Raw genomic sequence first — 25470 nt, 5'->3', positions numbered from 1 at the left:
GAAGTAGGCCTACTTCAAAGTAAAGTCTCTTTTGAATGTGAAATCCTGCCTTGCCCAGGATAGGCCCCAGACACTCACCAGGGGGTCGGAGACGGCATTGTGTGAGGACAGGCACAGCCCTTTCAGGTGTAAGTGACCACTCCTCCCCTCCCTCCTAGCACAGATGGCTCATCAGGAAATGCAGACTACACCCCAGCTCCTTTTGTGTCACTGTCTAGTGTGAGGTGCAACCAGCCCAACTGTCAAACTGACCCAGAGAGGGAATCCACAAACATGGAAAGTCACAAAAATGATATAAGCAAGAAAATGCTCACTTTCTAAAAGTGGCATTTTCAAACACACAATCTTAAAATCAACTTTACTAAAAGATGTATTTTTAAATTGTGAGCTCAGAGACCCCAAACTCCACATGTCCATCCGCTCCCAAAGGGAATCTACACTTTAATCAGATTTAAAGGTAGCCCCCATGTTAACCTATGAGAGGTACAGGCCTTGCAACAGTGAAAAACTAATTTAGCAATATTTCACTGTCAGGACATATAAAACACATTACTATATGTCCTACCTTAACCATACACTGCCCTTGGGGCTACCTAGGGCTTACCTTAGGGGTGCCTTACATGTAAGAAAAGGGAAGGTTTGGGCCTGGCAAATGGGTACACTTGCCAAGTCAAATTTACAGTTAAAACTGCACACACAAACGCTGCAGTGGAAGGTCTGAGACAAGATTACAGAGCTACTTATGTGGGTGGCACAGCCAGTGCTGCAGGCCCACTAGTAGCATTTGATTTACAGGCCCTGGCACCTCTAGTGCACCTTACTAGGGACTTACTAGTAAATCAAATATGCCAATCATGGATAAACCAATCAACCATACAATTTACACAGAGAGCATATGCACTTTAGCACTGGTTAGCAGTGGTGAAGTGCTCAGAGTTCAAAAGCCAACAGGAACAGGTCAGAAAAAATAGGAGTCAGGAGGCAAAACGTTTGGGGATGACCCTGCATAAGCAAAAAAGTCCAACAGGCACCACTCTGGCTGTTCCTTAAACAAGGTCCCCAGAGAGAACAACAAATGGCAGGATGGAAGATAGTTTGGGACTTTCTGTGCATCAAGAGCGATACTAGAGGCTTAGTTGGCAGAGGCGGCTTCCAAGGAGAACCCGACACCCTAGGAGGTTATTCCAGTAAGGCTTATCCATTTTTCCTTCTAAGGTTAGGGGGAGAGTGAGGATTTTCTTTGAAAAATGGATGGAGATTACTGTGGATTCTTTGACTCAAGGGTTTCACCTGGAGGTTTATGGTTCCCGAGTGCAGACGAAAAGATCCAAGACATTGAGGTTCTAAGAACAAATGTTCTGGCAATAGAGGTGGAACAGAAGGGAGCCATTTGCATGTCAGTAACAATCACTAGGGGCTTTGTAAACAACCTCTTCTTGATAGAAAATAAAGGAAAAGTGTTCAGACCCATTACACATTTAAACAAATTCAAAGAGTGGCTAGCCTACTGCCTCTTCAATATGGAGAGGAGCTATAATTTGAAATATGTTCTTCTTCCAGGGGACTGGATAGACAGAGTGGACTTGAAAGATGCCCACCTGTTGATCACCATATTTCCTCCTCACATGGGTTATGGAGGGGGCAGGTGTTGGAGTTTGTAGTTCTGCCATTCAGACCAGTTTCAGTCCAATGGTGCTGCACCAAACTGCTACAGAAAGTGGTGGAAAATCTAAGAGTGAGTGGGGTCACATTCATTATTTATCTAGCCAACGTTCTGCTGATGGATCAATGCCCTCAATAACCCCAGTGCAATTTGAACACAACTTTTGCATTCCTCTAAAATGTGGGGGTTCGTGATCAATCAGGAGAAGTTGTAAATGACCATAAGTCAGTCTATGATTTTCCTAGGTTTTGTGACAGACTCCATTACAGCCAATTTACGTCTAGAAAAAAGATAACGCAATCAAGAAGAAATTGAAGAACGCCCTCCGTAGGGACAGAATCACTTTCAGATAGTTGGCCAGGATCATGTGACTTCTGTAGTTGACTTTTGATGTAATGTTTCTAGGTCCTTTCCATTACAGGGCACTACAGAGGTTGAAAACCTTTCACTTCAAGAGTGGAGTGACATATTCAGAATTAGTTAATCTGTCACAGGAGACCAGGACAGAAATTCAGTGGTAATTGGACCAAGTAGACACATGGAATGACAGAGCAGTTTTCACAACCATCCTGGATTTGAGGATGAGTCAGATGCCAGTCGTTGGGCAGATACCGAGCTACCTCCGCGGGTGGATGATGGACTGCAAAAGAGCTGAATCTATACCTCAATTGTTTGGAAATGCTGACAGAATCATTTACGGTCAGTTCTCTGACAAGGGATAGTGGCCCTCATTATGACTTCGGCGGTCTTTTAAGAAGACCGCTGAAGTCCCGCCAGTCCGAACACTGCCATATTATGACTGCTGGTGGCTCTCCGCCATACATTGGCCAGAGAGCTGCCAGCAGCCATACTGGCGGTCGGCGGTGCAGTGGAGATTTCTCCTCTGGCACCGCCACGTCACCACAACACCGCCCACCGAATTACGATACAGTATTCAGCGTGGCGGTGTTGTGGTGACGGGGTGCTGCCGGCAGAGCAGGCCCCATGGAACCCGTTCCCTCCCGGATGACCACCGAGAAAGGTAAGGTGATCGTCCGACAGGGGAGAGGGGTGGAGGGGTGTTGTGTGGCGTGTGCGTGAATGGTGGTGTGAGTGTGTGTGTATGGAGGGGGTGAGTGAGTGCGTGTATGAATGCGGGAGGTGTGGTGTGTTGGTGTGTGTCGGGGTGTATGTGTGCATGCATGTGTGTGTGCGCGTGTATGTGTGTGAGTGTTGTGTGCATGCGTGGGTATGTCTGGGGGGGCCTATGGTGTTCGGGGGTGGGGAAGGGGACCTATCGGCTTTGGGGGTGGTAGAGGGGCCGTGGCTGTTGGGGGAGGACTCTAGGGAGGGGGCAGGGGAGACCCCTATCAGTGCAAGGGAAGGAATTCCCTGGCACTGATAGCGCCTACCGCCATGGTTTTCGTGGCGGTACAGAGGCCACGAAAATCATGGGGGGGTCATTATCCCGCAGGCAGGCTAGTGACGGCCGCTGGGCTGGAGACTGCTGTCTCCAGCCTGGCGGTCGTTACCACTGTGGCGGACGGTGTGGTACATTGGCGGTTTGGCTTGAGCTAAACTGCCAGTGTCATAATTTGGCGGTAGTTACCGCCAGCCTGTTGGCAGTGCTACCGCCAATTTAACACTGTCCGCCGGGGTCGTAATGACCCCTAGAGTGTCTTGCTTTATCCTTCTAAATATAAACAAAGTGTCTGTAGTCAGGTTATTAACCAGCTAGGGGACACTTGATCCAGGAGATTAGTGGACATTACAAAGGACTTCTGTCATTTCTGCCTGTCTGTTAAGTTGGAGTATCTGTAGGTTGACAGAACTTAGTGGTGTCCTGGAACTCCAGGTTCATTCAGGATTCGAAAGGCAGGAAGCTAGATCACAGTGTCTTAAGGGCTCTCATACACATATGGGTCCTTGCAAGAAAGATCTGTTTGAGTCCAGATTGAGTATTACAGCTAGAGACAGTAGATGCATTTATAAAGGACTATACAGAAGCTCAAAGGTATACATTTTCGCCTTTCACCATGACAGCCAGGATATGAGTGCAGATGAGGTGCCAGGCAGCAGACCTGATTCTGGTGACTCCTATCTTGAATTCACAAGCTTGGTTCCCAGAGATGCTGGAGCTATCATGGGATTTTCTAGAATGTCTTCCCCTGTTTCTCTCTATCCTGCCGGATTATCAAGGGGGTCCACATCTATTGGTCTTGGTAGGATTCTTGAAGCTCATGGCATGGAGGATTAGTGGGGACAAAGGGTCTTTTGGATGTTGCTGCAAGGTTCATACAACAGGCATGGGAAAAAGATGCCATTAAGAGATACTGGCCCTCTTGGAGGAGATAGTTACACTGGTGTTAGGAGCTAACTCATCTTTGCCATTTAGACTGATGACAAAACATAGGTCTAACGAGCCGTACGGCAGGGTGCAGTATATTATAAAGTAGGAAATGTGTTCTGACTGTAAAAACCTTAAATTGGCATTTTTGCTTGGAGAGAGGCTAATAGTCCTATTGGAGAGTACCAGGTTACACAATGACAATTCAGTTGTGTTAACTTCTGAATGGGGCTACTAAAGTTGGTACTTCAAAGTATCAAATTAATTGTTGCGTTAAGCCCAACTTGATGCTCAAGTCAAAGTTATTGTAACTTTCGAGTAGATGAAACTTTTAGAAAGTTACCACTCTATTGCCCAAGTTTTCCAGTGGTAATTTGAAGATGCTGGACACAAGACAGCCTTCTGTCCTCATGGGGAGAGGTGTAAATGACTCCCAGGAGCAGGACTAATCAAGGCTTGCCACTGGAAGAGGCAGTATTTCTTCCTGGGAGGAAGCCCCACAGGATGTGAGTCCAAAAGGCAAGCTTTAGAGAGGAAGACGCATTTGTAGGGCAAATGGTGACCACACATGAGAAGCCCTGCTCTTTTGTTCAGGTAAAGAAGCTGGTGCCAAGGACAGAAAGGAGAAACCAGTTCTACAACCAGTTTTACAGTGGGCATGTAGCCCTCAGTTAGTTACTCCTCTAGGGTGGGCTACCGATCTCCAAATACCCGGAGAAGGTTTCCACCATCTTGGGAGTGGGCAGAATCGTGTGTTTTGGGATAGCTAGATGCCACACTATGCAGGAAGTTATCAAGCAGAAGGGTAAATGGTAGTCCATTGGCAAGTAACCATTTCTTGCCCGAGGGCACTTTCTAAAATAAAATAAGCAACTGAGGAGAGGACAGTGCAGTGTTAGCCCTTGGTCTGGTAGACCATTTTTATCCTTGGCCTATACAGTACAGTTTCTTTATACCAACCACAAGGGCAGATCTAGCAACAATTAGTAAACACTTGGGTGAAGTACTGCAAAAAAGTAAATAAACCTAGAAAAGAGTCAATATAAACCCCAGAAATCACTTGTATCAATCATCATTTAGTAAAATGCTTGAACATGTTACAAAATGACAAAAGAATGAGAAAAACAGTACTGCAGCCATATTAAGATAGAATTATACTCACAGTTGTTTGTCACTTATAATTTAAAAGAGACTGTTGGGACAGACATTTTCCCTACATTGTCTACAGGAGTACACCCCAGACCTAGATGACCAGACTGCACGTAGAACTTTGTAGAAAAGGGTTCCACAATTTAATCCTGTTGGATCTTTCATTTTTTGACTATCTGATTTTGAACTTTTACTGTGAGCCACACTAACTGAATCTCCTTCACAGTAAACTCTGTGAAAATGGACTGAGAGTGCTAACTTCCAGTGTTCACCTTTTAAGATAAGGTCCACTGCTGCAGAGTTAGGTAAGATGCTCCGGGCTGGCTATATGGGAACATGTAAGCACATGCATGTGCACAAGTGAGCAGCCTGAATGTGTGAGACTGTTTAGCTTAGCTCGGTATCTGTGCACATGTAGCCTATTGCAGGAGGGATCATTTATGGGTTGGTGCTGAGCTGCTGATGGGGAACTTATCATATAAGTGGGAATTCATAGTGTACATCTGTAGTGCTTACTGAAAGTCTGTGTTTTTAACTGACTTACACATTATAGTCGAAATTAGGTATAATTCCTAGGTTAAAAATATATCCAGAGTGTACACCCAAAATCACTTCTTATGGCACTTGGAGAATTGTCATATTTCACTGACTCATCTCTTAATCAGATTCCTGGCCTTTGTGCTTCCTACTTGGCCAAGTTAATTACTCTGCTGGCCAGTAGGAGAATCAAAGGCCTCTCCATTCAATAGAGCCATTTGACAGTGCTTGGCCCAGTTCCTGGGAAAGGAAGGGGTAGGGAGCAAATCTGAATGTCTCAATAAATTGTTCACACTGCGCCTGGCCTGGACAAGCCCACAGAAACAAAAGAGAAAGGACAAACCTTTGGAGCAAAACAAAGGCTGGTCTCCCTTTTGACGTTTTGGTGGGAAGGGATCATGCAGTGGTGTCTGTTAGATGCAGAACTGAGGCTCCCATGAAAGGTCTTTTCACAGACTACTTCAAGTCGGGATTTTCGAATGTCCCAAAATACTGTGCAGGAAAGGTAGGGCAGTGGTAGAGTGATGATGTGGCACTCTCCAATTGGCACAGGTGCCCACCTTCCAGAATGTCCACCCCTACTTACAAGCTCCTACACAAGGGAGAGACAAGGCAGTTGAAACATCACTGGACCTGAGAGTAACAGCAGTGAAAGAATGCCCAGCTTGAAGCAGAGCCAACTGATGCCATTGCAGTGATGGAATGAAGGTCTTTGACTCCAGCTTGCACTACAGGACTTGGAGTGTTTCTCCTGGGGCAGTAGCACTGGCTGCCTTGTACCATCTGAAGAATAATAGGTGAACGGACCTGCTTGGGGTGACCCAGGAGAGTTCCCATGGATCTTGTAGTCCTAAAGCTGGGTGACCTCCATAATGAGGGCAGCCACTGACTCTGCTGCTGACACACAGGTGCTCTGCAAAATATCCAAAGCCAAGGGCCCTGTGGAGTGTGACATGGGTTGTATTCTGCTAGCAGGCTGCAGGGGGACTGCCGGGGATGCCTCTAGATGCAGCCAAGTGCCAGAAGCACAAACAGAAGACAGGTCCAGCAGCAGGAAATCAAGAGCCTTAAAACAGTAATGTTTAGATGCCAGAGGTCTGAAGAAACTACTCCTAGTGGCTAGAGCTCTTCACCAGGAGCAAAACAACATATTTCTAGAGAAAATCGTCTCTATGGGGTTGGAAGCAATGTATCTGAAGCACAGTCCCTGAGTCACCGTGTGGAAAATTGAGCACCTAGCGCTCCACTAAGAAATCCTAAATTTTCTACAAAGGAAGACTAACCCTCCAGGGTTCAGCACATCCTCATTTAATTATTTTTTTATGAGGTGGGGGCCTTTATGTGCCCTTTCCTGAGATCTTCTACGGACTTGGGAACCTCATACACTAGAGTCTGACATACCAACGTAGAAAAAATTGTCCTGGGGGAACCTATCTTACCTGGACACAAAGATGAGCCCTGCTGTGCTCCCAGTGGCAGTGTGCTGCTCGCTCTCAATGTCTAGGGGAGGGGGCACACCCCGAACCACAGTCCTGCCCATGATAATGCAGACAGGAGAAACACGATGCCAGCTTTTGCCCCACATGAACAATCTTAATCCAACCAAACTGAATGAGAAGTAGGACCACCACCTGTGCTGATCATGAAAGCAACGCTGGCTCAAATCCAACAAGCAGGTCACCTTGCAGCACCCCAAGCTGTGTTCTCTGTAGATGGGTAACCTCACTTCAGGTCTCTAGTTCTGAACCTTTCACCTACAAATCATTGATTTAATGTGTGTTAGTCTAATTGGTTCAATGGAAGCAACGCAAAAACAAAACACCCATAATGCATTCACCTATCACTGACAAGTCCAGGAGAGTAAACAGTGGCTCTAATGGCCTGAAAGGAGGTTGTCAATCTCTTTTCTTGTAAACAAATAACTCAGGTTCTGGGAACAAATGACTAAGAGACTTTGGCCCTCATCACAAGTTTGGCAGTCTTTTCGGAAGACTGCCATTGTGGTGGCCGCCAAAAGACCACCTGTGTTGGCAGTATTCCGACTGCCGTATTGTAAGCAACATACTGAAGACTGCCCAAAAACAGCCACAAATTCCAGACCGCCAGGCCGACTGGGGACGGGAGAGAGGCGGTGCCATAAAAACAACATTCCACCCTCCATATTACGAACCACAAATCAGCACAGCGGTCATTGCACAGCAGAAAACCATTGGCGGTGCGAACCGCCCCAGTCAAAAACACACCTCAGCCTGAACACCAGACCACATTGGACAGTACGAATACCCCACACCTGAGACACATACACACATTAGAAACACCCACATACACCACTATAAAACACACTCCCACACAACCCACTATCCTTTGCAACTACAACCACAGGCAGACAGAGCGATCACCCACAAACCGATTAATTAGCTCTGATACACCATAGGCCCATATACACTGCACACTCAGCACACACCATAGAACTGCACCATAAACACTAGACACACATCACAACTGCACACAAACACCACAACACACCAGCACACAAACTTAAGCATCCCACACTCCCCATCAAGCACCAAACACTCAACCCTTGCACACAACACCCCCCAAACCACTCCACTACCACCATGTCCCCTCAAAAGCACCCACGATTCACAGATGAAGAGTTGAGGTTCATGGTCGATGAAATAGTCAGAGTAGTGCCACAACTGTGCACAGGTCAGCAAATATCCATAGCCAGGAAAATGGAGTTATGGCGGAGGATCGTCGGCAAGGTAAACTCAGTAGGCAACCATCTACGCACCAGGGAGGACATCAGGAGGAGGTGGAACGACCTGAGGGGGAAGGTGCGATCCATGACATCACAACACCAGATTGCCATCAACAAGACTGGTGGTGAGCCCCCCCACCTCCTCCGCCAGAGTTCACATCGTCGGAGGGGAAGGTCTTGGCCATCCTGGATCTGGAAGGCCTGACTGGAATAACCAGAGGACTTGACTCTGGTAAGTCACTAAAGGCCCCCTGGCACCAACGACTCCCGTACAGTATGCGTCCCCACCACACTATCACTCCCCAATTCACCCGATCTTACAGTTACTCTCCCCACCCATTCACCTAATGCCTCTGCCTTGCATGCCACACCATCCCACTACCAATATCTCTACACAGTCCCTCCCTAGTGCACCAATAACACTCACAATGGCAAGCACTACAACTCCCACAATGCATTACTCCCTACACATGAAAGCTGCTATTCCCATTTCACAGTGAAAACCTGCACGTAAAGCCATCGCACCAGCTACTCCAACTGGATGCTTCGACTGCATACTACTACATGGCAATGACAGCAATGCTATCCACGATCCACTACCCTCAATGGAACATGGAACCAATGTCACAATTCTTTACCCACAATATCTGCATGCTGCATCAGTCATTGCCATCACTGGGAAGCAAGTCAAGCCACTGTATGCATCAGACAATGATATGAACAAATACACCTCCACAATGTAACTCACTCCTTCTCCATCCACAGGTACCCCTGTCACTGCCATGCTGCAGAGGATATCAGAGACAGCCAGCCCTCTCCAAGATGAAGGTCCCAATGAGGACTACTACTCTGGATGTCTGGACATGGACGATTTACCTGGCTCATCTGGGACAACTGGTCAGTCCACAACCACCAGCCTCACCCTGCCCACATCTGAGCTCCCCACCCCTGTGGCAACAACAGCACAGTCAACCCCTCATCCTCAAACCTGTGTCCCAAGGACTGGTCAATCAGCAATGTGCCCCACAGTACAGGTTTTAGAGTCTACCCCTCCCAGCCAAGACGATGAAGGTCCTGGTATAACTGGAAGTGGGCACACCATGCCAGGGGCACAGACACAGGGGGCCGGGGGCAGTGGGAGGGTACCTGTGGGCCAAGGGATGGGGCCCACAAGGGAAATGACTGGGCAGGAGGCCATCTCCAAAGTCCTGGGAGCATACCAGCAATCCCAGGACAAGATGGGCCAGATACTCCCCACCTTGCATGAGAACCAGAGGCTGCAGAGGGAATACTACCAGGAGGCCATGCAGCAGTGGCAGGCTCACAATGTCAACATGGCCTCCATTGCAAGGGAGCTCAAAGAACTAACAACCATCCTGCGTGCATCCTCCACCCACCAGCAGGCCTCTTCCAGTAGCCACATACCAACTGAGCCATCCACTTCTGCCACAGCTAGTGGAATGGAGGCCCACAGGCCACTAGAACCCCTTCCTCCCTCTGTAGCTGAGGAATCCCCACGCACACGAGGTTGCCCTTCCAGACATCTGCAGGACCTGATGCCAAGACCACTGCCAGGAAGTGAGCTTCTCCTGAACATTCTCCCTTGTGTGCCACTGGCACACCCTGTTGACTGTCCACTGTCATGTCTCCATTTTCCCATGGCCATTGGATACTGGACCTGTACTACCTGCAGCTGGGCCAACTGCTCTGGTGATTTCATCCACCATGACCCCATTCTTTACCCACTGCACTTGAGAATCACATTAGACACCATTGAGCACAGTTACTGCTTACGTGTCTTTATTGTAACAAGAATTTCTGTAGAAAAATATGTAATTTCTGTTAAACCATGGAGCAGCAAAGGTGTGTAAGATGGACAGAAGGGGGAGCACTGTGCAGCAAGCTTGATAGTAGAACAGACATGTTCAGAAATTCTGTGTCAAGGGAGCCACCAGTCTAGCCACAAACCAGAGTAGCACCATCTAAGTGACCTGCAAGTATACCAAGACAGGGACAACCATCACGATAGGAGTCAATGTTGCCCACTCAACACATGTGCAAAACAATGTTGTGCTGCCTAGTGGGAATTGGCAAGTGGAATGTTAACACAAATTACCATGGCAGATCCACATTTGCAAAACATGCATTCCCAATGGTCGATCCCTCACAGGTGACATGACACAACTAAAGCCAAGTTCCACAGTTAGTATAAATTATGTTCCATATACATCCATTGTATACAGTGATGATAAGTAGCTATACTGATAACAATTCTTTGGTTGGCAGTGCTTTTACAGTTGACGTAGTATTACTGGGTACATACAACATGCCCAATCCTTTGCAGATGTGATGCTAGCCAACAGCATGGTAAACATAGCTCTGGCATTTGAACAGTAAAAGCTCCCCTGATGGCACACACCAGGAGGAGCAATATCACAAGGCAGACAGGAGTACAGTTCACACGCACAAAACAGTTAACACATACCTACATTTCATTGGAAGTATTGGTGGATCTAGAGTCAGCTGCATCCTCATCATCTACCTCCTCATTATTTTCTATGTCATGATCATCAGCCACTGGTCCAGCTGCCACCTCTTCAGCATCCACTAATGGTATGTGACGTCTCAGGGCCAGATTGTGTAGCAAGCAGCAGGCAACAAAGATCTGGTAGACCTTTAGTGGTCTGTAGAGCAGGGCACCTCCTGAGATGTGTAGACACCGGAATCTGGCCTTCAGTAGCCCAAATGTCCTCTCGATGACACGCCTCGTCCTGTCGTGGGCCTCATTGAAACGGTTTTCACCATCTGTTGTTGGGTATCTCACTGGTGTCAGCAGCCACAGAAGGTTAGGATAGCCAGAGTCACCTGTGTGCACAAAGGTTGGACCTATCACAATACCGGTAGGGACACAGGGTAGAATGTGATGAGAGGTGATATTCCAGTTGCACACATACTATTGTATACATACCAATGAGCAAGGCCCTCTCTCTCTGTAGTTGTGCCATCATGTGTGGGACATTTCTGTTCCTCAGAATGTAGGAGTCATGGACAGATCCAGGAAACTTGGCCATCACTTGTGAGATATACTGGTCAGCAAGACACATGACCTGGACATTCATGGAGTAAGGGTTTTTCCTGTTCCTGTACACTTGTTCATTGACCCTGGGAGGAACCACAGCAATGTGGGTGCCATCTATGGCCCCTATCACATGAGGGACATGTCCCATATCATAGAAGTCAGGTTTAATAGTGGGCAAATATGCACATTGGGGGACCCTGAGGTAGCTGTCCAGTTGTTTGAGTAAAGCACACAGTACATCCTTCAACACAAGACTGAACATCGGCTGTGACATCCCTGCTGCCAAGCCCACTGTACTCTGGGACGAGCCTGAGGCAAGGAAGTGTAGCACCAATAAGTCCCGAAGCGTGGTAGGGATGACCTAGGGATTACGTATGGCAGGCAAGAGATCCAGTTCCAACTGGGTACACAGTTCCATGATGGTCTGTCGGTTTAGACAATAGGTCAGGATGATGTGTCTCTCTTCCAGGGTAGCAAGGTCTACTAGAGGCTGGTACATAGGTGCATGTCTCATTCTCACCATTGCATGGTATCTGGGAATAGGAGAGAGGAAAAGCCACAAGTTGATGTCAACAGTTCACATGCCACCTAACACTGTACTTGTAGCACACAATAGTAATGTGGACATAATGCTAAAGTATATATAATCCATTTGAGCATGTAGACTGAACGTGTATGCCAGCCTAGATTACTGTAAAAAGAACAGTTGATGGACGGAATGTAGAACAAATCAAACATTCACCCCCAGTCACAGATCTGGGTTAAATCCATCAAATATTTTGCTCACCATGCCGTTCCAGTTTGGACCCAGCCATATGCAAATCAGTCTTGACCTGTCCCCCATGGGAACAGTCCAGCCCGATCTGCCAGACCAGGTCCTCCCTGGACCAGAAACAAGCATTCTAGGACCGGTTTCGGGGTATCACCCCTCTTCAGCCAGGCAAGCTTGAATCTGGTGGCATAGTGAGCACGGGACCCACGTCTGGGCATACCCTTCCCACTTGGGGCGACAAATGCAAAAAGAACGGTTGATGGACGGAATGTAGAACAAATCAAACATTCACCCCCAGTCACAGATCTGGGTTAAATCCATCAGTTTTTTTGCTCACCATGCCATTCCAGTTTGGACCCAGCCATATGCAAATCAGTCTTAACCCTGTCCCCCATGGGAACAGTCCAGCCCGAACTGCCAGACCAGGTCCTCCCTGGACCAGAAACAAGCATCCCGGGACCGGTTTCGGGGTATCACCCCTCTTCAGCCAGGCTAGCTTGAATCTGGTGGCATAGTGAGCACGGGACCAACGTCTGGGCATACCCTTCCCACTTGGGGCGAAAAATGCAAAAAGAACAGTTGATGGACGGAATGTAGGACAAATCAAACATTCACCCCCAATCACAGATCTGGGTTAAATCCATCAGTTTTTTTGCTCACCATGCCGTTCCAGTTTGGACCCTGCCATATGCAAATCAGTCTTGACCCTGTTCCCCATGGGAACAGTCCAGCCCGAACTGCCAGACCATGTCCTCCCTGGACCAGAAACAAGCATCCTGGGACCGGTTTCGGGGTATCATCCCTCTTCAGCCAGGCTAGCTTGAATCTGGTGGCATAGTGAGCACGGGACCCACGTATGGGCATACCCTTCCCACATGGGGCGACAAATGCAAAAAGAACAGTTGATGGACGGAATGTAGAACAAAGACCCAGACAAACAGTTAGCCACACACGAAACATGTGACACTTCCATTTGTCAACACCCTATTCCCCCTGGTAATAAGCTGTATGTAACATTTTAACATACATATATGGTTAGTCCGTCTATGAGGCACCAAGTGACTGCACATGTCCTGTCATTGTCATCAGTCCATCTAACTACACTGTCCATGAATGTCACATGTGTGAACCCAGCTTTGATGTGGGAACATAGTCAATCTATGCACATGTCACTACAACCCATCCATGATGCACTTATTATTCACCTACAATACACAGACGATGGCCCTCATTATGATATTGGCAGTAAATCCCACTTACCGCCACGCTGACTGCCACCAACATACTGCCGCCGCCGCGGACAACCGTTCACCATATTATGACATACACATACACCAATACGTCACTATTCAGCCACATACACAAATCCGCTACACCAAAGGTCAGTTGGCGGTATCCAAACCCACACTGTTATGCCAACAGAACAACACCCATCACATTATGACCCACGAATCACCACGGCGGACATTCAATGGTGGTAAACCATTGGCGATACATACCGCCGCACTCAAAATACACACACACATACAAAACAACACTATATTGGACAATTCAAACTACACACACCTGACACACATACACACACCACACCCACACACTAACACCACTATAAAACACCCACCCACATTACCCAGAACCCTTTATGACTACAAACCATTGCCACCAGACAGACACCATGACCACAGACAAGACCAGAGCCAAACACCATCACCTATACACCCCCCACGCATCCCACATCACATACCCCAACACATCACCCTACACACCCTCATCCACACACCTTACACAACACCCATGGCACCACAAAGACACCCCCGATTCTAAGAGGAGGAGCTAAGGGTCATTGTGGAGGAAATCATCAGGGTGGAGCCACAGCTATTTGGAGCACAGGTGCAGCAGATATCCATTGCTAGGAAGATGGAACTATGGCGGAGGATTGTGGACAGGGTCAACGCCGTGGGACAGCACCCCAGAACAAGGGATGACATCAGGAAGAGGTGGAACGACCTACGGGGGAAGGTATGTTCCATTGCAGCAAGACACCAACTCGCTGTTTAGAGGACTGGCGGTGAACCCTCACCTCCTCCACCACAACTAACAACATGGGAGGAGCAAGTGGTGGCAATCATGCACCCTGAGGGCATGGCTGGAGTAGCAGGAGGACTGGACTCTGGTAAGTCAACTCTCTATTACTATCACCCCACTACCTGCATGCCAACACATACCCCCACCCTCACCCTCACTCCCATTACTCCAACACTTCCCACACACCCCACCATCACATCTCACTCATCCCAATGCCAAGCCCTGCATGCCCTACCAATGCATGGACACCACTCACAGACCTGCATGGACACCTATCACTAAAGCATGGACACTAGAGAGAATCAGCTAACCCACCAAATAACAACTTACACAAGTGAAAGCTGCCAGGGCAAATACAACCACAGAGGGCAAGCCACTGATGCACAATATGTCACACACAGAAACATTAACACTGAATTTACATCCCCACAAGTACCCCACCCAATGTCAGTGGCGAAGAGGTGCCAGCACTATCCAGTCCCCCCACAGAAGAAGCCCACAGTGAGGACAGCAACTCTGGTCGCCTAGATCTGGATGACCAACCTGACCCATCAGGGACCTCTGGACAGTCAGTTACCCAGGCACAGTCACACACCACCAAAGAGCCTCCCCCCTCAGGAAACACCACCACAGCACCCACCCAGCGTACCCATACCTCTGTCCCCAGGACATGTCAATCAGCAGTGTGTCCACCACTACAGGGACCACAGAGCACACCTCATAACCAAGACAATCAGGGACCTGGGGTCAGTGGCAGTGGGCACACTGTTCAGGGGACAGAGGCACAGGACAACAGGGACACTGGGAGGAGTGCTGTGCGCCAGGGGGAGGACAGGCCCAAGGAACCAAGTCCCCAGGAGGCACTCCCCGAGATCCTGGGAGCATACCAACATTCCCAGGATACGCTAGGCCAGATCCTGGCCAACATGCAGGAGAACAGGCGGCTGCAGGAGGGACAGTACCAGGGGACCAGGGAGGACTTGCAGGCCATTAACACCACCCTTGTCTCCATAGCAGGGGTGCTGGCAGACATGGCCAACATTATGAGGGAGGAAGTCTTACAACAGTGGGCCCCTGCCACTAGCCAGACATCTGAACTGCCTTCCACCTCCGCTGCCGCTAGTGGACAGGAGGCCCCACCACAGGACCAACAGGCCACTAGCACCCCCCGCAGAAGGAGAACCATACAGCAAACGTTCCCTGCGATCCAAGCAAAAGCCAGAGACCATTGCTAAGAACCCCACCAGGAAAAGAAACTCTCCTGATTGTCACCCATGTGTCGCACACAGTCACCCTGTCCACCTTGACCTGCCATTGTTCCCTTCCTATGTCTCCTTGGACAATGCACCTGTGCTATAAATAGACTGGAACAATACCCTGGACTTTCCTCCATCATCAACCCATCCCAATGCACTTGCCCCTCTCCTTCTTAGCACTTCAATAAATACCCTTTGAATAAATACAAGTATGGAGTATGCCAAATGTTTTGGGTATGTATTAGTTTAACCAGGTTCAAACATTGCAATTCAACTGTACAGTAATGTTCACATAGGAAAGACCTGTAGTTGGTTGCAGTGATCACACCAGGAGCGATAGTGGGCCACAAACATCTGCAAAATGAGTTGCCAAAGGGTACAGTGAGTGGGCATAGAAGTGGGAAATAACAGCATGCCAGTGACAAAGATAAACCAAAAACTGACAATGAAATGTGAAGTAACACTGTCTAACCTGTGTGTCATTGGAAGTATTGTCGAATCACTGCAGTTCTGTTGTCCTCATCCTCATCCTCTGCCTCCTCATCCTCACTGTCCACAGGGTCCACTGCTGCCACGCGGCCATCTCCAGCCTCCTCTTCCTGCAGAAAAGGCACATGGCATCTCAAGGCAAGGTTGTGCAACATGCAGCATGCCACAATTATCTGGCAGACCTTCTTCGGTGAGTAGCACAGGGATCCACCTGTGAGATGGAGGCACAGAAACCTGGCCTCCAGGAGGAAAAAGGTACGTGCAATGATCCTTCTTGTTCGCCCATGTGCCTCATTGTAACATTCCTCTGCCCTTGTCCTGGGATTCCTCACAGGGGTCAGTAGCCATGATAGGTTGGGGTAACCTGAGTCACCTGCAAATACTGAGAGACAACATTTAGCCACAAACTATCCCATATGGCCCACACCATACCCATACACCAACATCTACTGGGTGGGAAACAGGGCTCACCTATTAGCCACACCCTGTGCCTCTGTAGTTGGGCCATCACATTTGGGATGCTGCTATTCCTCAGGATAAAGGCATCATGCACCGACCTAAGATACTTAGCATTGACATGGGAGATGTACTGGTCCCCCAAGCACATCATTTGGACATTCATGGAGTGAAAACTCTTTCGATTTCTGAACACCTGTTCATTTTTGCCGGGGGGTACAAATGCAATATGTGTACCATCAATTGCCCCAATGATGTTGGGGATATGTCCCATTGCATAGAAGTCACCTTTCACTGTGGCCAAATCCTCCACCTGGGGGAAAACAACGTAGCTGCACATGTGTTTAATCAGGGTGGACAACACTCTGGTCAGCACGTTTGAGAACATTGGCTGTGACATTCATGCTGCAAAGCCCACTGTCACTTGGAAAGAACCTGTTGCCAAGAAATGGAGTCCATATAGGACTTGCACAAGAGGGGGGATCCCAGTGGGGTGATGGATAGCAGATAATAGGTCAGGCTCCAATTGGGCACACAGCTCCGTGATTGTGGCCCTGTCAAGTCTATAGGTGAGGATAATGTGCCTGTCCTCCATTGTTGCCAAGTCCACCAGGGGTCTGTACATAGGGGTATGTCTCCATCTCCTATTCATCCGCAGCAGTAGCAATCTATGGGGCAAAAGAGTGAGGAGCTGGTCACAAACTGAACATCGTAGCCACAACAGTACAATGCATGATGTTAATTTTTTATGTATAAGTCGTATTTGTCCTGTATGTCCAATTTTGAACTGTGACGCAGCTATTATCCAGGGTCTGCCCCCCTACCCCTGAAATGGCACACGCTTGTCCTATGTGGAGGGACAGGTGGAAGTGAGGTAATTCCGCTGATGTTGTGCACCGTTGTGGGATGCGGTCGGGAACCGCCATGCAACTCCTCGTTGGTGAACATTGGCACTTATGGGGTACTGTGGCCAATGGTGATGTATGCCGGCGGTGACAGTATGCACTGCCGCAGACGTGACCGCCATTTTCTATCTGATCACTCACTTGCTACCTGGCCTTCAACAGGAGAGGACCAACTCTGAATGTGCTGCTGTCACTCGTGTCTGGAACCTACCATGGCTCGTGTGACAGGAGAAAGGGCCCCCGCCTTCACCTCTGCGGAGTTGGAGCGACTGGTGGATGGGGTCCTACCCCAGTACGGACTGCTGTATGGGCCTCCAGACCAACAGGTGGGTACACTGTGATCAGGATGCATGGGGCATGAATGCATGGAGTGGTGTATGTGAAGGCCTTGTGTAGGGGGGCGTTGGTGGATGTCCCCTGGGTGGTGTGCGGCTTGTGTGCTGGGCCCTGTGTGTGCAAATGGCGATGTGAAGTGGTATGGAGGGTCATAAGTGTTATAGGCAGGCCGGTCTTTCGTGTGTGTATTTCTCTGCCCGTCAGCACCCATCAAAAGAAGGGTATATGGCGTGCCATCACCAAGGACGTGTGGACCCTGGGGGTCTACGGCAGACGGAGCACCCACTGTCAGAAAAGGTGGGAGGACCCGCAATGCTGGGCACGGAAGACGACGGAGGCCCAGCTGGGGATGGCCTCCCAACGAGGAAGGGGTGCCCATCGAACACTGACTCCCCCCGATGGCCTTCATACTGTCGGTGGTCTATCCAGAGATGGATGGGCGCTTTATGGCATCACAGCAGCCACAAGGGGGTGAGTAGCCCAGGCCTGACATTGCAGAGTAGGTCCCATGTTGGCCATGGTTCTGAAGTGAGAATCCTGCTACCTAGCTTGTAGGCATCCACTACTGGTCAGGGCTGTGTGGGTCCCAGGTGTGCTGCATTTGGCAGTATGTGCCCCTACCCTGGTGGCATTATTACTGGTGGTGCATTGCATAGTGCGAAGGGCTGTTCCCTGTGTGTGAGGGTGGTGTTGGTGCAGCCATTGACCCAGTGTATCCTTTGTCTCTTCCCCCCTTTTTGTTTTGTCATCCTGTCCTTATGTGCATTAGCATCATCTGGCGGAGGAGCAGAGGCATCGGCGATGGAGGGAGCTGCATCCCACAGGACCCAGGAGGCAGAGGCCACCAATGGTGAGGGCACCAGTGAGACGGATGGCGAGGGGAGCACCACGTCGGAGACTGGAGGTGACAGTTCGGACACAGATGCCATCTCTGATGGAAGTTCCCTGGTGATGGCGGACACTTCTGTGACCACCCCAGCTACAGGTACAGCCACCACCCCCGTACCAGCACTGCCCTCCCAGCAGCCCCTCATTGAGTTGCCCATGCCTGCTCACCCAGGAGGGTGGGCATCACCTTCGCCCCAGGCACCTCAGGCCCTGCCCCAGTTAGCCCTGCTGCCCTGAGTGAGAAGGCTATTGACCTCCTGCGATCCATCTCTGTGGGGCAGTCAACCATTGTGAATGCCATCCAGGGGCTGGTAGTCCAAATGCAACAGACAAATGCATTCCCGGAGGGTATTCACACTGGCTTGGTGGCCCAACAGAGATCAATCCAAGCTCTGGCCTCCTCTCTGATAGAAGCCATTGCCCCTGTTTCCCCCCTCATCCCTCCAACTTCCTCTTCCCAATCCCAATCCCATTCCCCTCAACCCCAACCTATCCCAAGCACACAGGCAGACAAGCATGCACACATGACAACACACAAGAGTAGCACAGGCAAATACAAGCACCACACATCATCCCACAGGCACTCACTCAAATTCCATCCAGATACAGACATACCAACATCCACTGCCTCCACTGTGTCCCCCTCCTCCTCCTCGCCCTCCCAGTTGCATCTACACTCACACCTGCATGCACTACATCCTCATCCACTACCGCCATCACCACCACACCTATCAGAACACACACCTCACTGGCAGACACCACCACAACAGCCATGCACACGTCCCCTGTGTCCTCTCCCACTGTGTCTGTCCCCCCCTTCCAAGGTACACAAATGCAAGCACTTAGACACCCAACAGCCACCAACTCACAACAGCATCCAGCCCATGCAACTGCACCCAAAGACAGCAGACAGACACCTCCTGCAACCACTCCCTCTTCCTCCACTCCCAAACATTCTCCCAATGTCCCTGAGAAGCTGTTCCTCTCCACCATTGACCTCTTCCCTACCCCTCCCCGTCCTTTATGACTGGCCAGGGTGGCAAAAACCCAGGCAAGCACCTCAGCCACCCAGTCCACGGGACCAGTAGTCGCCACACGTGGTGGAAAAGATTCCAGAGCACCAAGCAGCCTCAAGGAAAGGGTGCCTGCCCCAAGTGCTGCCCAGAAGGGCAAGGAGCCTGCCCCAAGGGCTGCCCAGAAGGGCAAGGAGCCTGCCCCAAGGGCTGCCTGGAAGGGCAAGGAATCATCCCCAGCTGCTACCATGAAGTGCAAGGAGCAATCCCCAGTTGCTGCCAGGAAGGGCAAGGAGCCATCCTCAGCTGCTGCCAGGAAGGGCAAGAAGCCATCCCCAGCTGCTGCCAGGAAGGGCAAGGGGTCTGCACCAGCAGGCAAGAAGGACGAGGGGCCTGGTGCAGGGACTCAGTCGGAGCCCCCACCACCAACCATGGTTGTGCAGCCCTCCGAGGCTGCAGGGGATGGGCTGGAGCCTACCCCCACCACCAGCAGCAGCACCACCACCACCAGCAGTGGGCACCTCTCCGAGGCTGTAGGGGATGGGCTGGAGCCTCCTCCCCCACCACCAGCAGTAGGAAGCTGTCCAAGGCTGCAGGGGATGGGCTTGGGCCTCCCCCCACAAGCAGCAGCAGCACCACTAGCACAAAGTGAGCAGCCGTCACCGCCGGCGGACGGTATGTAGTCCTGCCTCCATGGGCTGCTGTGAGGCTTGCCCCCTGCTAATCCTGTGGGAATGACACCCAGCTGAGAGACTGTGACCTTGTACTCCCCAGGATCAGAAGCACAGGGCACAATGCCCCCTCCAGAACCAGAGGGTAAGACACCGACTTGAGAGACTGTGGCCTTGCACTCCCCAGGACCATGCACAGGGCATGTTGCCCCCTCCAGAGCATGTGGGCAAGTCACCCACTTGGGAGACTGTGGCCTTGCACTCCCAGGACCAAGCACTAGGCATGTTGCCCCCTCCAGAGCATGTGCGCTAGTCACCCACTTGAGAGAATGTGGCTTTGCACTCCCCAGGACCAAGCACAGAGCATGTTGCCCCCTCCAGGACCAGTGATGTTGTTCCATCTGCCAGCTGAGGTTCCCCGTCCCCTGTCCCCCTGAGGTGCCTGCCTATTTTCAAACTGATGCCCCTGCAGTGTTCTCTCCGTGTTGCTGGAGGTGACAAGTGGGCTTTGGACTTTGGCCTGTGGCCCTGTTGCCCACGCACATTGAGTACTGGGCAGTGTCCTTTGAACTGTACATCTGTATATACCATTAGATTGAATTTGCGTATTTCTACTGTATTTATATTATTACACTCACTTTGTCACAATCATGTTGTCCCTGCATTATTCCTGAGGGGCACGGGGCAATATGTTTTATCACTGCAGCTGATTGTGTGTATGGTGTTGGGGGTGGGGGTGGGTGTGTGTCACTCTATTTTTCCTCCCTCCCTCTCCTGTGTGCTAGGCGGCTGTACTCACCGTGGTCATCTTCGCCATCGTGGTGGAGCAGGATGTAGAAAATCATTGGGAATATCTGAAGTTCGGGCTCCATGGCGGCGTGGTTGTTCCCTGTTTCTCCAAAAGTGAGTCCTTTCCCTTCTGAGCTCAGTTTACACCAGGCTTTTGATGTCATTGGTACCGCCCCGGAAAAGGTGGTGGATTGAAGGGTCATAATATGATGGGCAGAACATTGACTTCCGCCTGGCTGTAGGCAGCTACCGCCGTGGTGTCTGTTGTTTCTGCCCTGGCTGTTGGTGTGGTAAAGTGGCTGTCTGTCTGAGTTCGCACCGCCATGGTCATAGTTTGGCAGTACTTACTGCCAGCCTGTTGGCGGTTTTACGGCCACTTTATCACCGACCACCAGGGTTGAAATGAGGGCCGATATGTAAAATGGCAGCCGCCTGTCCTGCATGTACAGAACAGATGGAAGTGACTTAATTCCGCCAGTGTTAGTCGTCATGGCAGTAGGCGGCCACAACTGCAGTGCAACTCTTTATTGGATAACATTGTTGCCTATGGAAGACTGGGGCCAATGAAGATCACCGCTGGTGATGACGGTCATGTACGCAGCAGCCATGACCACCAATTTCTATTGCATATCTTACTTGTCTTTTGACACTCATGCAAACAAGACTGCCGCTACGTGAGCTGCTGTGTACTGTCTCTATGAGCCATAATGCCATGTCCTGCAGGAGATAGGGCCTCTGCCTTCACCCGGGAGGAGTTGGAGAAGCTAGTGGACTGGGTCCTACCCCTGTATGAACAGTTGTATGGGGTACCAGAGCAGCAGGTGAGTCCAATGTTACTGTCCTGCCTGACAGTGGTGTGTGTGAGGCTGAAAGGCATTTTGACAATGAACACAGAGTGGATGAATGCAGGTGGCAATGGAGTTGGTGCCGTTAAGACATGTTAGCGCGGGCATGAGATGTGTCTGATGTGTGAAGTTCACTGCAATTGCTGTTATGCCTCTATACATGACTTTCTTCTTCTGTCTGTGTCACCCATGCAGGTAATTGCCCGTCAGAAGAATGGAATTTGGCATGACATCGCCAAGCAAGTGCGGACCTTTGGGGTCCAAGGCCTACAGAGCACCCACTGCAGAAAGTGGTGGGAGGACCTGAGACACTGGGCCCGTAAGACCACAGAGGCCCAGCTGGGGATGACCCCACAATGAGCAAGGGGTGTCAGTTGGACCCTGAGCCCCCTAATGGCCCACATTTTGGTGGTGGCCTACACTGAGGTGGATGGGCGCTTGGGGGCAGCACAGCAGCCACAAGGGAGTAGGTACACATCCACACTTCACTAATATTAGGCTTGTATGGGTTTGTGTAGCCTAGTAGTGGTAAGATGTAGTGTAGATCATTGGTAGATGCACATGAACTATGGGTATCAGCCACCCTGGCGGGATTTGTATCGATTATGTTTGCTAATACCATGTAGGCAGTGACTTATGAGGGGACTAATTCCATGTTTGGGTTTGTCTGGACACTCTTCACCTATTTGGAGAGATTAGCTCCTTCCATCAGCCTCAGTATACCTGAGGTGTTAAGGTGTTGCCATCAGTATTACTCTGCCACAATGACAGAGGTAATTTGTGAGTTCTCAATCAGCTGCCTTTTACTGAATGTGTAGATAGCTGCAGGGGGCCAAGAACATACTCACTTACATGGATTTGTGAGCATGCTATTTACCATGCAGGATTCTGCTGGGTTAAAAGTACAGTATATGTCAATGTAATCGACCATGGGAATGTGGTAAGTACTATGCAACTGTGCATTTTTAGACCCTACATGAAGTCAATTAGTGCCAATGTCTCCACATTAGTAGGTTTTTTCAGCATAGCTTTTGTTTCCCAGTTATGCATGTCAATGTAAAGGCATGTCCTTTCATGGTATACCAGCAGAATAATAAGATGTTGCTCTGTGTGAATAATGAGTAGGTATTGACCTATTCCTCCCTTTCTTTCTCTCCCACCCCCCCTCCCTCTCCTCCTTTGTCTTTGTGGGCATCTGCATCATCAGGCGAAGGAGAAGGGGCACCTGCGAGTGGAGAAGCTGCAGCCGATGGGACCCAGGAGGCTGACACCAGCGGAGCCGAGGGGACCAGTGGGACGGATGGGAGGGGAGTGCCATGGGGGAGACCGGATCTTCAACATCCTCTTTGGATATTCCTCCTCGGATCGACACTCCCTGGCAGTGGAGGACCCTTCTGGGACAAGCCCAGCACCAACCTTGTCCACCACCCCCTTACCAGCACTGCCCTCCCTGTAGCTCCCCACCCAGTTGCCCATGTCCATTCACCCAGGAGGGTGGGCATCTCCTTCGCCGCAGGCATGTCTGCCTCTGCCCCAGTCAGCCCTGCTGCCCTCAATGAGGAGGCTATTGACCTCCTGAGGTCCATCTCTATGAGACAGTCAATTATTGTGAATGCCATCCAGGAACTGGCATCACAGATGCAGTAAACCAGTGCCTACCTGGAAGGCATTCACTGTGCCCTGACTGCCCTGCAGAGATCCTTTCAGGCTCTGGCCTCCTTGATGATGGCAGCTATTGTCCCTTCATCGTCCGTCGCCCCTCCTTCCACCTGTGCCCAATCCGACACCCCTCTCCCCATACCCTTCCAGAGCACACAGTCAGACCACCATTCATCCACCTCAATAGACACGTTTCGCAAAGACAAACACGGGCAACACATGACTCACCACCGCCATGCATACAGACAGCACACACATGCAGACACAACAACAGCCACTCCCTATACAGACTCCCCCACCACCTCTTTCCTCACAAACACTACACAACTCAAACCTGCTATCACCACATCAACACTCCCAGATCCAGCCACAAGTCCTCCAATACCCACCATCACCACAATAGCAGACCCACATACATCCACCCCATACACCACATGTGCACTCACCACGACTACCAGCACTACCACATGCAGCACATCCACCTTACCTGCAGGCACAACCCCAACAGACACTCAGATGTCCACCCTGGCATCTCCCTGCATCTCCTCCCCCTCCTCCCAAGACACCTAAACGCCCGCACTCACCCACCCAACAGACACCCCACACACAAACTTCTTCCACCCACATACCTGACCCAAGACACCTACATGTACACACCTCACAAGCACTCCCTCCACTCCCAAACGTTTTTTCCATGACCGCCCTTGTGTCCCTAAAAAAAGATTCCTTTATGAGTTTTTCCTGTTCCCTCCTACTGTCCCAACCCATGGTTTCCCCAAGCACTCCTATACCCTCCGCAAACCCAGTCCCTCCACTTCCCAGTCTTCCCATGCCCCCCCCTGCGAAAACCACAACCCCCACCAAACAGAAGGTCGCCCTCCTAAACCCAAGGCCAAGGGCCCTCCTCCAAAGCATAAAACTAAACCCGAACCTAAAGCCAAGCCAAAGGACCTCTACTCCCAAAACCAAGCCCCCCTCCGCCACCCCCCTCCCTGAAGTGCCTGCCTGCCCCATGGATGCCCCTGCCATGTGGAGGCCACTTTGCAGGCAGGAGTCAAGTTGGGGACCAGACACTCTGCCCAGTGTGCCGGGGCACTGTAAAACTTTGGACTGGCCGGTAGGCCTATGTTGTATATAGTTGACTTTTGTCAAAACATATGTATATCAATATATCTGCATCACAGTACCATTGGTGTTGAGGGTAACAAACTTGTCCTGCCTTTCTTTCCACAAGTATGTATTGTATTTCTGTGATTTGGTATGTGAGTTCTGCTTATGTGATGTGTTTGTGTAGCTGCATGAGTTGTGTAGGAGACTTGTGCTATGGACTTGCTGTGATGTGTTGTGATGGTGTTGTGTGGCATTGTGTGGTAGTGGTGTGTGCGTCTGTGTGTGTAGTGATGCATCTTTGATGTGCTTTGTATGTTGGGTGGACATGGTGTGTGATCTGACATGTTGTTTGGCAGTTTTTTGGTTTGGATTGGTTGTGTGCTGTTGTTATGTGTTGCTGCCAGTATGTGTTGTCCTGTGGAGGTGTGCTGTGTGCCTCTCTGCCAATGAGTTTGTGTGACTGTGATAGTGTTGTTGTTGTGTGACTCGGTGGTGGTGTGTATGAATGTATTTGACAATGGCGATGGTCTGTGTCTGCGGTGTGGTGTGTGTATGGCATGTGTATGTTGCCCGTGGTATGTGTTGTGTGTGTTGATACTGGTGTTTGTTTGCGTGTGTGTGTTTGTCCATCGCTAGCCGTGCCGGTGTGTGTGTTGTGTGTGTGGGTGTGTAATGATGGCC

The sequence above is a fragment of the Pleurodeles waltl genome, chromosome 4_2, assembly GCF_031143425.1.
Source record: "Pleurodeles waltl isolate 20211129_DDA chromosome 4_2, aPleWal1.hap1.20221129, whole genome shotgun sequence".
NCBI classification, from domain to species: domain Eukaryota; kingdom Metazoa; phylum Chordata; class Amphibia; order Caudata; family Salamandridae; genus Pleurodeles; species Pleurodeles waltl.
The sequence above is the reverse complement of the archived record's forward strand: the minus strand, read 5'-3'. Positions refer to the sequence as shown.